The sequence below is a fragment of the Suncus etruscus genome, chromosome 11 (assembly GCF_024139225.1).
Source record: "Suncus etruscus isolate mSunEtr1 chromosome 11, mSunEtr1.pri.cur, whole genome shotgun sequence".
NCBI classification, from domain to species: domain Eukaryota; kingdom Metazoa; phylum Chordata; class Mammalia; order Eulipotyphla; family Soricidae; genus Suncus; species Suncus etruscus.
Window position 1 is genome coordinate 63367574 of NC_064858.1, and position 13216 is coordinate 63380789.

General features: G+C 33.7%; 1 non-coding gene across 1 annotated transcript; it reads right to left on the reverse strand.

The window, feature by feature from the left end:
• Positions 1–9105: 9105 nt before the first annotated feature.
• LOC126023416 (U6 spliceosomal RNA) lies at positions 9106–9212 on the reverse strand. Its single transcript, XR_007500540.1, has one exon. It is a non-coding gene; the product is annotated as a U6 spliceosomal RNA (small nuclear RNA).
• Positions 9213–13216: the final 4004 nt, after the last annotated feature.

Here is a 13216-nt window from a genome sequence, read left to right on the forward strand (position 1 = left end):
TTCCAGCCCTCATCTCTATTGCCTCTAAGTATTATTACAATACTGTCTTTTATTTTTTAAATACCACAGGTGAGTGAGATTACTCTTTGTTTAACTCTCTCCCTCTGATTTAATTCACTAAGCATAATAGTTTCCATGTCCATCAATGTATAGGAAAATTTTAAGATTCCATTTTCCTGATGCCTACATAGTATTTCATTGTGTATATGTACCATGGTTTCTTTAGTCACTGATCTATTGTTGGGCATCTAAGTTGTTTCCCAACTCTGGGTATTACAAATAGAGTTGCAATGAATTATATGTGTGCAGAAAGCATTTTTGTATTGTGTTTTTGTGTTCATATGGTATCTCCTTATTAGTAGTATAGCTTGATCATATGGATAAATTTCCTTTTTTTTTGAGGAATCTCCTCTCCATATTGTTTTCCATAGAGCCTGGATTAGATGGCATCCCCACCAGCAGTGAATGAGCATTCCTTTCTCCCCACATGTCTGCCATCACTGATTGTTCTTTTGTTGTTGTTTTCCAGTCTCTGTGGTATGAGATGGTACCTCATTGTTCTTTTTGATTTGTCTCTCCCTGATAATTAGTGATGAAGCATTTTTTTCAGAGCCATCATCTCTAGTGATGAACGGTGCTAACTCCAGGTTTTGTGCTCAGGGATTATACCTAGCAGTGTCAGCAGGCTATAAGTGATGCTAAATATTAAACTATGGTACACTGGATGCAAGCCAAATACTTTAACACCTCTCTCACTTATAATTCTGATAGAAATAAAAAAGTTTAAATATTTTTTCTATACTAATGATCAGACAATAAGCATATGTAGTTACTTCTACACATAAGCAATTATTTTAGTTTACATTGTCTATATTTTGATTATTTATGGAGAAATATTGAATTCTTTACATACAGAATATATTTTATATTAACTGCTCAAATAATTAAAATTGTTCTTGGGGCCAGTGAGGTGGCGCTAGAGGTAAAGTGTTTGTCTGCCTTGCAAGTGCTAGCCAAGAAGAACCACGGTTCGATCCCCTGGCATCCCATATTGTCCCCCGCCAAGCCAGGGGCAATTTCTGAGCGCTTAGCCAGGAGTAACCCCTGAGCATCAAACGGGTGTGGCCGAAAAACAAACAAACAAAAAATTGTTCTTAAAATGAAAGAAAGAACTAAACATTTCAGTAGCATTTACATGTAGTCAAACCTGAAATGAAAAGCTTGAAAGTTATTATTGGTCATTATTAGCAGATATGTTGATCATGATAAATTTCTCTTATTCAGTACTATATGTATATATAACTGAATATGCATATGTATATATACATAAATATACTGCTAAAATGAATAGAAGCTATATATGTGCATATATAATATATACATGTATATATTATATATTATGTTAATACATTGTATTTCTTATAATAATATATAGTATATACTATATATACTATTGAAATAAATAGAAGGGAAAATATTGAGTTTAGAATTAAAGAAATACTGCCTTTAAAATGTATTGCCAATGGTTTACTTTATTACTTTTGTTACTGATTGAAGTCACTGAATATTTTATTCTCTTTCTTTTCAGTAGATGTTTTGATAGCTTGAGTTTGTTTCCCTTTATGGGAAATTTATTTCCTAAAAAAATTACAACAAGGAAAAGCATTTGAACATAAATCTAAGAGATGTGGAGTCCCCAAGGATCTTTACTTTGTTTTCTAGTTTCTTGCTACTTTATATAAAATATGTACATCTAAAAGCATGATGCAATTTAAATACAAACTTTTTGAAAACTTTTTACAGAAAATATTTTGATTTTGTAAAAATTTTTATAAAAGAGGTCACTGCATTTTTAAAAGAGTTTGTATAAGCTAGGGGCTATTTAATAGGAGTTTAATACTTTTATTTTCTCTTCTTTGCCATTTTTATCTATGTTTATGTGTCAGAAAAATGGTATGCTCTATTTATGTAGTCTACAGAAACTTTTCATGCTTAAAAGATTTTTGATAGTTTTGTTTAATTAATGTTGAAGAGTTTAGCTACTAGTGGATATAGTAATTAATTTCAATATTACTAAGTAAATTTAAGGAATAATATTGCCTTTATAGATATCAATATATTAGGAATTTTAATTATTTACTTGTAATTTAACTATTATCAAATAAATCCATTAGATACCACAAGGTTATTGACCAGACTGCATTATTAAATAATTGATTAGATGGAAATGAATATTCAGAAAGGCATCTATTACTATAACTCACTACCATTGCCATTCTAGTTGATAGTGTAGTTATTTCTTTAACTGTACTCACCACCTTCCAGTCCTCATCTCTATTGTCTCTGAATATTATTACCATATTGTGTTTTTTTAATTCCTCAGATGAGTGAGACTATTCTGTGCCTCTCTCTCTAACATTTCACTCAGCATAATAGTTTCCATATCCATCGATATTTGTACAGGTAAATTTAATGATTTCATTTTTCTAATAGCTGTATTGTATTTCATTGTGTATATGTACCACAGTTTCTTTTTCTTTCTTTTTTTCTTTTTGTTTTTGGTTTTTGGGCCACACCCAGCTTTGCTCAGGGGTTACTCCTAGCTATCTGCTCAGAAATAGCTCCTGGCAGGCACGGGGGACCATATGGGACACCGGGGTTCGAACCCACCACCTTAGGTCCTGAATTGGCTGCTTGCAAGGCAAACACCGCTGTGCTATCTCTCCAGGCCCGTGTACCACAGTTTCTTTAATCACTCATCTGTTGTTCAGTATCTGGGTTTTCTGATTCTGGCTATTATAAATAGAGCTGAAATAAATATAGGTATGCAAAGGGCATTTTTATATTGTGTTTTTGTGTTCCTAGGGTATATCCTTAGGCGTAGTATTTCTGTAGCTCAATTTCCAGTTTTTCTGAGGAATATCTATATAGTTTTCCATAAAGACTGGACTAGATGGCATTCCCAAAAGCAGTAGATAAGAGTTCCTTTCTTCCCATATCCCTGCCAGCACTAATCATTCTTTGTGATGTGTGCCAGTCTCTCTGGCATGAGTTGATATGCCATTGTTGTTTTAATTTGCAACTCCCTAATGATTAGTGGTGTAGAGCATTTTTCCATGTGCCCTTTGACCATCTATATTTCTTCATTGAAGGAATCTCTGTTCATTTGTTTTCCTTATTTTTGATGGGTTTCTATTTTTTCTAAGTTTTCTCAGTACCTGGTATATATTAGATATTAGCCCCCGATCTGATGGTGTTGAGTGAATGGTTTCTCTTTATTCTGTGGTTGGCCTTTGTGTCTTCTTCACCTATTTTCCTATTTTCTTTGAGATGTAGTGATTCTCAGTTTCATATAGTCCTGATTTGTTATCTCTACTTTCACTTGTTTAGACAGTGATGTTTCCTTGTTAAAGATGCCTATAGTCTTAATATCATGAAGTATTTTGCCTACATTTTCTTCTATAAATTTTATGTTGTCAGGTCTGATATCAGTGACTGTAATCCATTTTAATTTAACCTTTATGCATAATTAGATGTAGGTCTGAGTTTGCTTTTTTCATGTGGCTGTTGTCCCAAAACCACTTATTGAATAAGTTTTTCTTGCTTCATTTTGCATTATTAGTTTCTATATCAAAGATTAATTGATTATATGTCTATGAAACTTTCTCTTAATACTCAAGTCTATTTCATTGATCAAAAGTTCTGTCTTTATTCCAATACCATACTGTTTTAATAACTATTGCTTTGTAATTCAAGTTGCATGTGTGAGGTTTATTCCCCCAAGTCATCAGATATTTGCAATATGTAAGAAAAGTTTGATCATGATGATACAGCATCTCCATATTGATTTAGACAAACTTGGTTTCAACTATTGTTATATATTTTTAATATCAGAACAACTCACTTAATCACAAAAATGTGACTGAGTAGGACTAAGAATAAGCTTAGATCAGGGAACACATGCCTAAAATGTGAGCCCCTGATTTCAATCTTCCAACAGTGCATTCAGCTACCAGAATGAGACTCGTGCAGTAGCTTTTCAGTTACATAGGTGTTGAGAAACCTGTGTGACCTCTATTGAAGAATATCTCAGTGTTCTGCTTTATAGTAGAAGAAACTTTTTTTAAAAAATGGTCTTTAAACACTGAAGTAAATGTTGAAGTGTCATATACACTCAGATAACTAAATAAAAGAGAAAGAATCTTGAAAATAAAAATTTTATATTTTCAAATTCTGTAAGGGGCCAAAATAGTGGCGTAGCAGTCAGACTTTGCATGCCTTGCACGCGTCTGACCTAGGACAGACTGCGGTTCAATTCCCTGGCATCCCATATGGTCCCCCTAGCCAGGAGCGATTTCTGAGCGCATAGCCAGGAGTGTGGCTAAAAACAAAAACAAACGAAACAAAAAAAAAAACACATGATGTAGAAATAAAAGCTGATGGTTATAAAATAATGAGTTAGAAATTTGATATATATATATTTTTTTTTTGGTTTTTGGGCCACACCCGTTTGACGCTCAGGGGTTACTCCTGGCTATGTGCTCAGAAATCGCCCCTGGCTTGGGGGGGACCATATGGGATGCCGGGGGATCGAACCGCGGTCCTTCCTTGGCTAGCGCTTGTAAGGCAGACACCTTACCTCCAGCGCCACCTACCCGGCCCCAGAAATTTGATATATTTAATGTTAATCTTACCTTCTAATTTTTTGTTTGTTCATTAACAATAGCTCTTACCTATATTCAATTCTGTGTGTATGACTTTTTTTCTGTCTAATGTTTTTAAGCATCCTATTTTGATGCCTTTTCAATCACATTTTAATTTATTTAATAAATATGACTTGAGCACCTATCCTATGGCCTGAAAATTAGTAATAAACCATACAGACCAAAATCCTTTTCCAAAATCTGCATATCAAGTTTATAATGTAGAAAAAGGACACATATTTTTAATTTCTTTCTTTGTTTTAAGTATATACAGATTTTACTTTGATAAGCAGAGGAAGGGGAGGAAGGAGATTAGTGAGAGAGAGAGAGAGAGAGAGAGAGAGAGAGAGAGAGAGAGAGAGAGAGAAAGAGAGAGATTCATGAAGGAGCACTGACACTCAGGTAAGTGCCTGCTTCTCCAAATGTAGAGAAAGACCCAGTGTACAATCCAGCATAAAAATAGAAAATTAGGGAAATCCACAATTAAACAGATCAAATATGTTAGTTGATAAGATCCCAATTATACCAGAAATTTAAAAAATATTGCAAAATTTTCTAAAAAATATATAAAGATGAATTAAATCATATATGTATATGTGTAAATATATATACCACAATCCATAAAATTGGAATATGAGCATAAATGCAAGGGATCTATTTAGAACAGGTATAAATGAGTGTATCGACTTAAGGATATGGCCAGAGTGGTGTTTGCATATGCTTATTTGTTTCTGTGTGTTTTTGTGTGTTGCTTAAGATATATTGGAATAAATTCGTTAACCTAAATTTGTTTTAAAGTAGACAGTAAGCAGCTTATTAATTTAGCACAATGATATATATTTTAGTCACCTAGAGATCAAGCCAATTCATTAACTTCTCTTCTTCCCTTCCTTTTTAAAAAAGTAAAACACTGTAGACAGATGGTATTCTAGAGTTACAGAGCTATAACATTGGTGCTGAGGGTTTTAGGATAAAAGTTTTTAATGGAATATTATGCAGCTGTCAGGAGAGATGAAGTCATAAAATTTTCCTATACATGGTTGTACATGGAATCTATTATGCTGAGTGAAATAAGTCAGAGAGAGAGAAAGATGCAGATGGTCTCACTCATCTACGGGTTTTAAAGAAAAGTGAAAGACATTCTTGCAATAATAATTTTCAGACACAAAAGAGAGAAGGGCTGGAAGTTACAGCTCACCTCAAGAAGCTCACCACAAACAGGGATGAGTTTAGTTAGAGAAATAACTACATTGTGAACTATCCTAATAATGAGAATGCATGAGGGAAAATGAAATAGAGTATAGGCGGGGGTTGGGTGGGGAGGAGGGGGATTTGGGACTTTGGTGATGGGAATGTTGCACTGGTGATGGGTGGTGTTCTTTACATGACTAAAACCCAAACACAATGTAATTAAGGTGTTTAAATTGTATATATATATATATATATACATATATATATATATATATATATATATATAAATTACAACTTGGGGGACCAGAAAGATAGCATGGAGATAAGGCATTCGCCTTTCATGCAGAAGGTTGGTGGTTCGAATCCTGGCATCTTATGTGGTCTCTCCGAGCCTGCCAGGAGCGATTTCTGAGTGCAGAGCCAGGAGTAACCCCTGAGCATTGTCAGGTGTGACTCAAACCAAAAAGAAAAAAGAAAAAAGAAATTACAACTTGGTTCTTCCATTTTCTATTCTCACTTTGTGCTTACTATCAACATCTCCTTTCTCTTTCTAATTCCCTTTACTTTTTTCCCTCTTCTCAATTTCTCTCTTCATTTTCCTATTGTTTTACAAACAACAAAGAATGTAGTATAGAAGAAAATGCTAGAGTAAAAAATGAAGAGTTTACACAGTGTTGAAATGAAAAAGAGAAAGAATTAAAATGCTGCCCCAGAAGCAGGCAGAGTGTGGGAATGGGACAGAAACTGGAAACATTGGTGACATAAAATGTGCACTGGTGAAGGATGAATATGACTAAAATTCAATCATGAACAATTTTATAACCATGATACTTAAATAAAGTAATTATAAAAAATAAAAAAACATTTTTAAGATAAAAGTTCTTTGTAGAACTATTTATTTACAGGAATTTAAGGTCTGAATAACCTTGGTAAGAGAATTGGAAAAAAATGTAAATTGTGAAATATGTTACTTTTACAAATCTATGCAATCAATGACATCTACTTATTTTTTCAAGTGGTTAAATATTTTTATTTAAACACCATAGTTACAAACATGTTGGGTTTTAGTTATAAAAAAGAATACCCTCCTTCACCAGTGCAACTATCCCACCACCAATGCCCCCCAACATTTAAGACATGAATTCTATTTCTCTCACTCACTACCTGAAGATGCAACTTAACATTCTAAAAATAAAATTATGTTTATGTAAATCTATTAAAATATTAAATAATAAATTAAAATAAAGGCAATTTAAGTGAGTATCTGAGGCACTCTGTCAAAGCACTAAAATGAATGCTGATCTTCCAGCATATTTATTGAATATATACCAGTGGCCAATGAGTAGTAAAGAACATTAAATCATTTATGTTTTCAAAAAGGACAGTTTCTATTGGCAGTTTTATTGGTGATGGAGGAAAGGGGGATGTCTTATGAATAAATATAATATGTGTATGTAATCACCCAAGTTATTTAAGTACTCTCAAGTTCAAATGTGAGAAAATAGACAAAAGATACAATAACACTGTAAAAATTCTGAATTGTATTTTCATGTGATTACACTATTAAAACATACAATTTCATAATAACACCTTTAAATCATTTTTTATCTTATGCTCTCTAATTTTATTCTGCATATAAATAATTTTTAATATTATGACTATGTGTGAAACCTTAATCGCTATGTTGCTACTATTGAAGGGGGATGTTCTTTACATGACTGAAAATCAACTACAATAATGTTTGTAATCAAGGTGTTTAAAGATATTAATAAAAATAAAACAATACTGTTTCTTTCATACATATCATAAGTCAGTCTCTGTGATAATTGATTTATTTATCCTAATAGCCTAGTGAGTTAGGTGAAATTATGTAATTATAAATAAGCAAATTACATATGTCAAATGAGGAGCAAAGGATTCTGTCCATATACTGACTGGAGAGGTATGAGACTAGTACAGTGATACAGTACTTATTTTACATTCATCTCAAACTGGTCCAAACCTTTACATTACGTACTGCCACAAAATCACCTCTGCGAGCACAAAGCATTCCTGTCTATCTCTATATCTATCTCTATATAGAGGTATATCTCACACTTTTAATGATTAAAACAGAGAATACATAAAATTTATATTCTGTAAGTCTAACATTTTTGGTAGGATAAAATATAATTTGTTGATATGCATCTTCACTGAGACTCCACAAAAACATCAAATATTGTTTTATGATGAATAGAAAGATATTGTTAATTTTGGATTGGTATGTAAATAGTTAGATTTCTATTCGAATTGGGACATGTTGGTTGCTCTGAATATGAATGTCTATGAACAACCTATGATCAACAACTATTTATCTCCAGAAGCACGTAGGGCTCATGGTAGACCAGACTTGATCCCAGAGCATGTAGTCAAGAACAAACTTGGACCAAAAAACTGTGGCCCAAAAAGCAACAATAATAAACAAAATAAAACAAAAATATATTCATTTAATTCAACAACCTAGCTAGGGAAAAGATGTTATAAGTCAGGAAAGTCTAAAAAGACAAAGACTGCATGAATGAGCAGAATATTGAAAAAAGATTTAGTGTGTCTGCATAAACATAGATTATAGGGGCCTAAACAATAGTACAGAGCACAGGGAATTTTTCTCACAATCAGCCAACCTAGATTCAATCCTTCTCATCCAATGTAGTACCTGGATCCCACCAAGAGTGATGTCTGAATACAGAGCCAGGAGAAATCCCTGAGCACAGTCAGGTGTGGGACAAATAAAATATAAAGATGATATAAGTTAATTTATGGGATACTCAGATACAAAGATTCAAGTATGATGCAAAATATGTGCCCTTTAGTGACTTTTTAAAATTATTTTGAGCAATGTAGTAATGTAATAATCACCATATATAAATAAGAAATGATATAGGAGTAAAATAAAATTGGGAAATAAATAATTCAAGAGAATAGAGTGGAATATAAATGAGTGAGGGGATTATGAAGAATACCCTTAGAATCTGTTAACTTATTTTTTGTTTTACTTTTTGGGCCACACCTGGATGCACTTATGGGTCACTGCACTTAGAAATCGTTCCTGGCTCGGGGACCATATGAAATGCTGGGAATTGAACCTGCATCCATACTGGGTCAGCTGCATGCAAGCCAAATGCCCTACCACTTTACTACTATTCCAGCCCAATCTGGTAACATTTTTTTTTTAAATATGGAACACTTCACGAATTTGCGTGTCATCCTTGCGCAGGGGCCATGCTAATCTTCTCTGTATCGTTCCAATTTTAGTATATGTGCTGCCGAAGCGAGCACTCAATCTGGTAACATTTTAAAGTCAAAATCAACTAATTAAATTTGAAGAAAAATTTTTTTTGAAGTAGGAATGAATGGAAGTGTTTTTGTTTTGTTTCGGAGGGCCACACCTGGCTGCACTCAGGGGTTACTTGTGGTTCTGTGCTCAGGATTCACTCTCTGCACCTGACAGGATCAGAAAACTATATTGGATGCCAGAAATTGAACCAAGGTTGGCTGAATAAAGGCAAAGACCCTAACCATTGTGCTATGGTTCTAGTCCCAATGCAAGATAAATCTCATCAAAAATAAGGTGTCGTTTAAATGTCACCGTAATATATTACAAATTATTATAGTTAGGTTTTGGTAAAACATTATTTTAATGACAAAAGTTAAATGGTGGGGCCGGGCGGTGGCGCTAGAGGTAAGGTGCCTGCCTTGCCTGCGCTAACCTTGGACGGACCGCGGTTCGATCCCCCGGCGTCCCATATGGTCCCCCAAGCCAGGAGCAACTTCTGAGCTAATAGCCATGAGTAACCCCTGAGCGTTACCAGGTGTGGCCCAAAAACCAAAAAAAAAAAAAAAAGTTAAATGGTTCTGGAGATAAAACATAAAGTGGGTTATTTTAAATAAGATGTATAGCTATAAATGTAAACTGTCTTCTTAAAAAGGGCTTCTGAAAATCTATTACCGTATCTAAGTACCATATTTATATTTCATCTTTTTTATCTTAAACTTGCATAAGAATATTTAACATTCTATCAGTAATATGAGGATTATCTTAGAATTCCTTGTTCAGTTAATTTAATCGTTTAGAGTTAACTCTATTATTTTGCTTAAGATAAAAGATGACAAACAAGGATAGCTGTACATATATGTATATAATGCATGTACACATACACAAATTTATACTCATACATTTCATGAAGAATGTACTACACTTTCTTCAACTGTTAGGAAATTCTTCAAAGACTTTAAAACAACATATTGCACAGTTATAAAATTGGAACTTTGTGGGGCTGGCAGTGGCACAAGGCATAAGGTGTCTGCCTTGCACACCCTAGCCTAGGATGAACTGAGGTTCAATTCCCCAGATTCCCATATGATCCCCCAAGCTAGGGGAAATTTCTGAGCATATAGCAAGGTGTTACCAGGTGTGGCCCAAAAACCAAAAAATAAATAAAATAAATAAATAAAATTTAAAAAATTGAATTTTGCATTTCAATTCAGGCACCTTTGTAAATTTTTCTTCAAATGGACATTTTGTAGATGTAGACATAAAGATTGTTATCTTTATGCTCCTAATATACTGTTAACAGAAGGGCATGTGTCACATATAGCTTGAATATATATTACATATATATAAAACGCATACCCTGTATATGGCATGCACATTGAATTTTTGTATACATTCAGTGGCATTCCTAAGTATGTATTATGATGCATTAAATATATTTATATATACATTATATATATTTATATATGCATTATATAATGCATGTAAGCATTATATTTTTAAGTATTACTATGATACATTTATATTTATGATTATATAACTATATAATTTAATATATTGTTGGCTATCTTTTTATATATACTATGATATATGAACTAATCAGCACATTAAATTTATGAATTAATATGCTGTTAAAACATTATTAGATGAAATGATTAAAGTTAAAGGAAATTTCTAATAAAGAACATTTGAATAATCTATGGGCCTTACTAAAATTGAATTAATTAAATATGGGCTAAATTTTTGTAAATTTTATATTTTAACAGAATACATTTTTGGGTGAGTTTTATATCACACATTTCTGCTATCACACACCAGTAAAGTGAAGAATTTTATTCTAAATATATTACCATACAAAATGTTTTTATTATTTATTCAATATGAAATTTTGTATATATTACCAAACAAAGTAATTTTTCTTAAAAAATAAGGAGTTAATGGTAGCAACCTTGTCCAGTTGTCATAAATTGTTACCACTTATACTTAAAGGGTCAAAAATATATCACAGTAGGTAGTGTATTTGCCTTGCATATGTGATCCCTGCATTCCTGTATGATCCCCTAAGTCAGCCAGAAGTAATTTTGAGTGTAATTCAGATGTAATTACTGCCCCCTGAGCATCACAGAGATCCAACATCAAAATTGATATTACCATTAGATCCTTAATCCATTGTAATTAGGGATAGATTTAGAATTTTGTGTTGTCTCAAATTCTCCACTTTTTCTAAGTGAACAGAGAAATGTACACAATAAAATTTCTAACACAATAAACACAAAGGGCTCGGCATTAGGAAAAATTAATATTGTCACTTCTACTATGAACCCATAATCAAATTGGCAAATATATGATAGATTAACATTTTTAAGATAAAGAAGACTTAAGGGCAAATTGTGGAAGGAGTTATAGTATTTATACTAGTGTAATGCTGAGTATGAATTAGACATTTAGTTAGAAATTCAGAAGTGAAAAAGAGAGAATTGACTAGAAAATTTATTTTGGTCAGCAGCATCAAATATGAAAATTATAATATTTTCCTCATATATTACATCCTTACTGAAAAGAATATATAATCAAGTATAAGTTCTATACATAACCATAATTGATTTGAGGCAACATAAGGGGATTTTATAAAGTTTAGACATAATATAAGAAAGAAATATTATTACAAATAAAAATTTACAAATAGGAACGTATAACAAGTATTCCTAGAAATAAAGTTTGAAAGGCTTGTTAATAGGTAACCTTCCTTAATAATATATAAGTATATTTCTTTTATTTATTCTTGCATTCTTCTGTGCAAAAATGAAAGCAAAACAATTGAAGAACAATATATATAAAGTGAAAGTATTTTATAAATAATGAATTAGAGTGGCATATTGAAACATTTTGGGATATACTCAGCGTATAATACGACCCCCAATTTTCAGTTGACTTTTTTTGTTTCAAAAGTCACATGATATGGCGTAAAATACAGTACTTTTAGGCCTCTATTTCATGTTTAAGTTAAATTCTTTACTGGAATGTCAACTGTGAGGAGAAATATGTCAGAACTCATCAAGTAAAAAGGTGTCGTTTTCCTTCATTTATTTTCTGTCCCCAGATAGAATCATCTACTGAAAAACTTTAGCGCCACACCCAGTGATGCTCAGGGGTTACTCCTGGCTCTGCGCTCAGAAACCATCCCTGACTTGGGGGACCATTTGGGACGCCTAGGATAGAACCAAGGTATGTTCAGGTATTCCAGATCAACTTGTTTCAAACTTTCGAGGTTAAAGAAGTCAAAAAGTTTATCCAAGATTGGATTTTATCAGCGTTCCTGCCGGTGATCCTGTCTGCTTCAGAGGTGGGTCGGGACCTATACAATCTGATTCCTGCTGGTTTCTGCTGGGAGTCAGAAAGGTACAGAAGCCATCTTGGGTCATGCGGTTTCCAGCTGCCTTAAACTGGATTTCATCAGTGTTCCTGCCTGTGATCCTGCCTGCTTCAGAGGTGGGTCAGGATATACACACTCTTGATTCCTGCTGGTTTCTGCTGGGAGTCAGAAGGGTGCAGAAGCCGTCTTGGGTCATGCTATTTTCAGCTGCTTGAGACTGGATTTCATCAGCATTTCTGCCAGTGATCATGCCTGTTTCAGAGGTGGGTCTGGACGTACACACACTGATTCTTGCTGGTTTCTACTGGGTGTTAAAAGGGTGCAGAAGCCAAATTGGGCCATGGTGTTTCCAGCCACCTGAGACTGGATTTCATCAGGGTTCCTGCCTGTTATCCTCCCTGCTACAGAGAGTTCTTGGCTGGCTCCGCCCTCCTGCTGTGCCTTGGATGACCCTGAGGACTTGAAGGGAACTCTTTGCTTTGCTTGTCTGTCTTTTCTGAATACTTGAAGCTCTCCTCAGAGGTCTAGGAAGTGCACCCCAAAATAACTGTCATCTAGAGGCCACAGAAGAGCCTGGCCTCTCCGCTTCACTTCACAGCCACACACACTTTCTAACCAATGAACCCCACCACAACA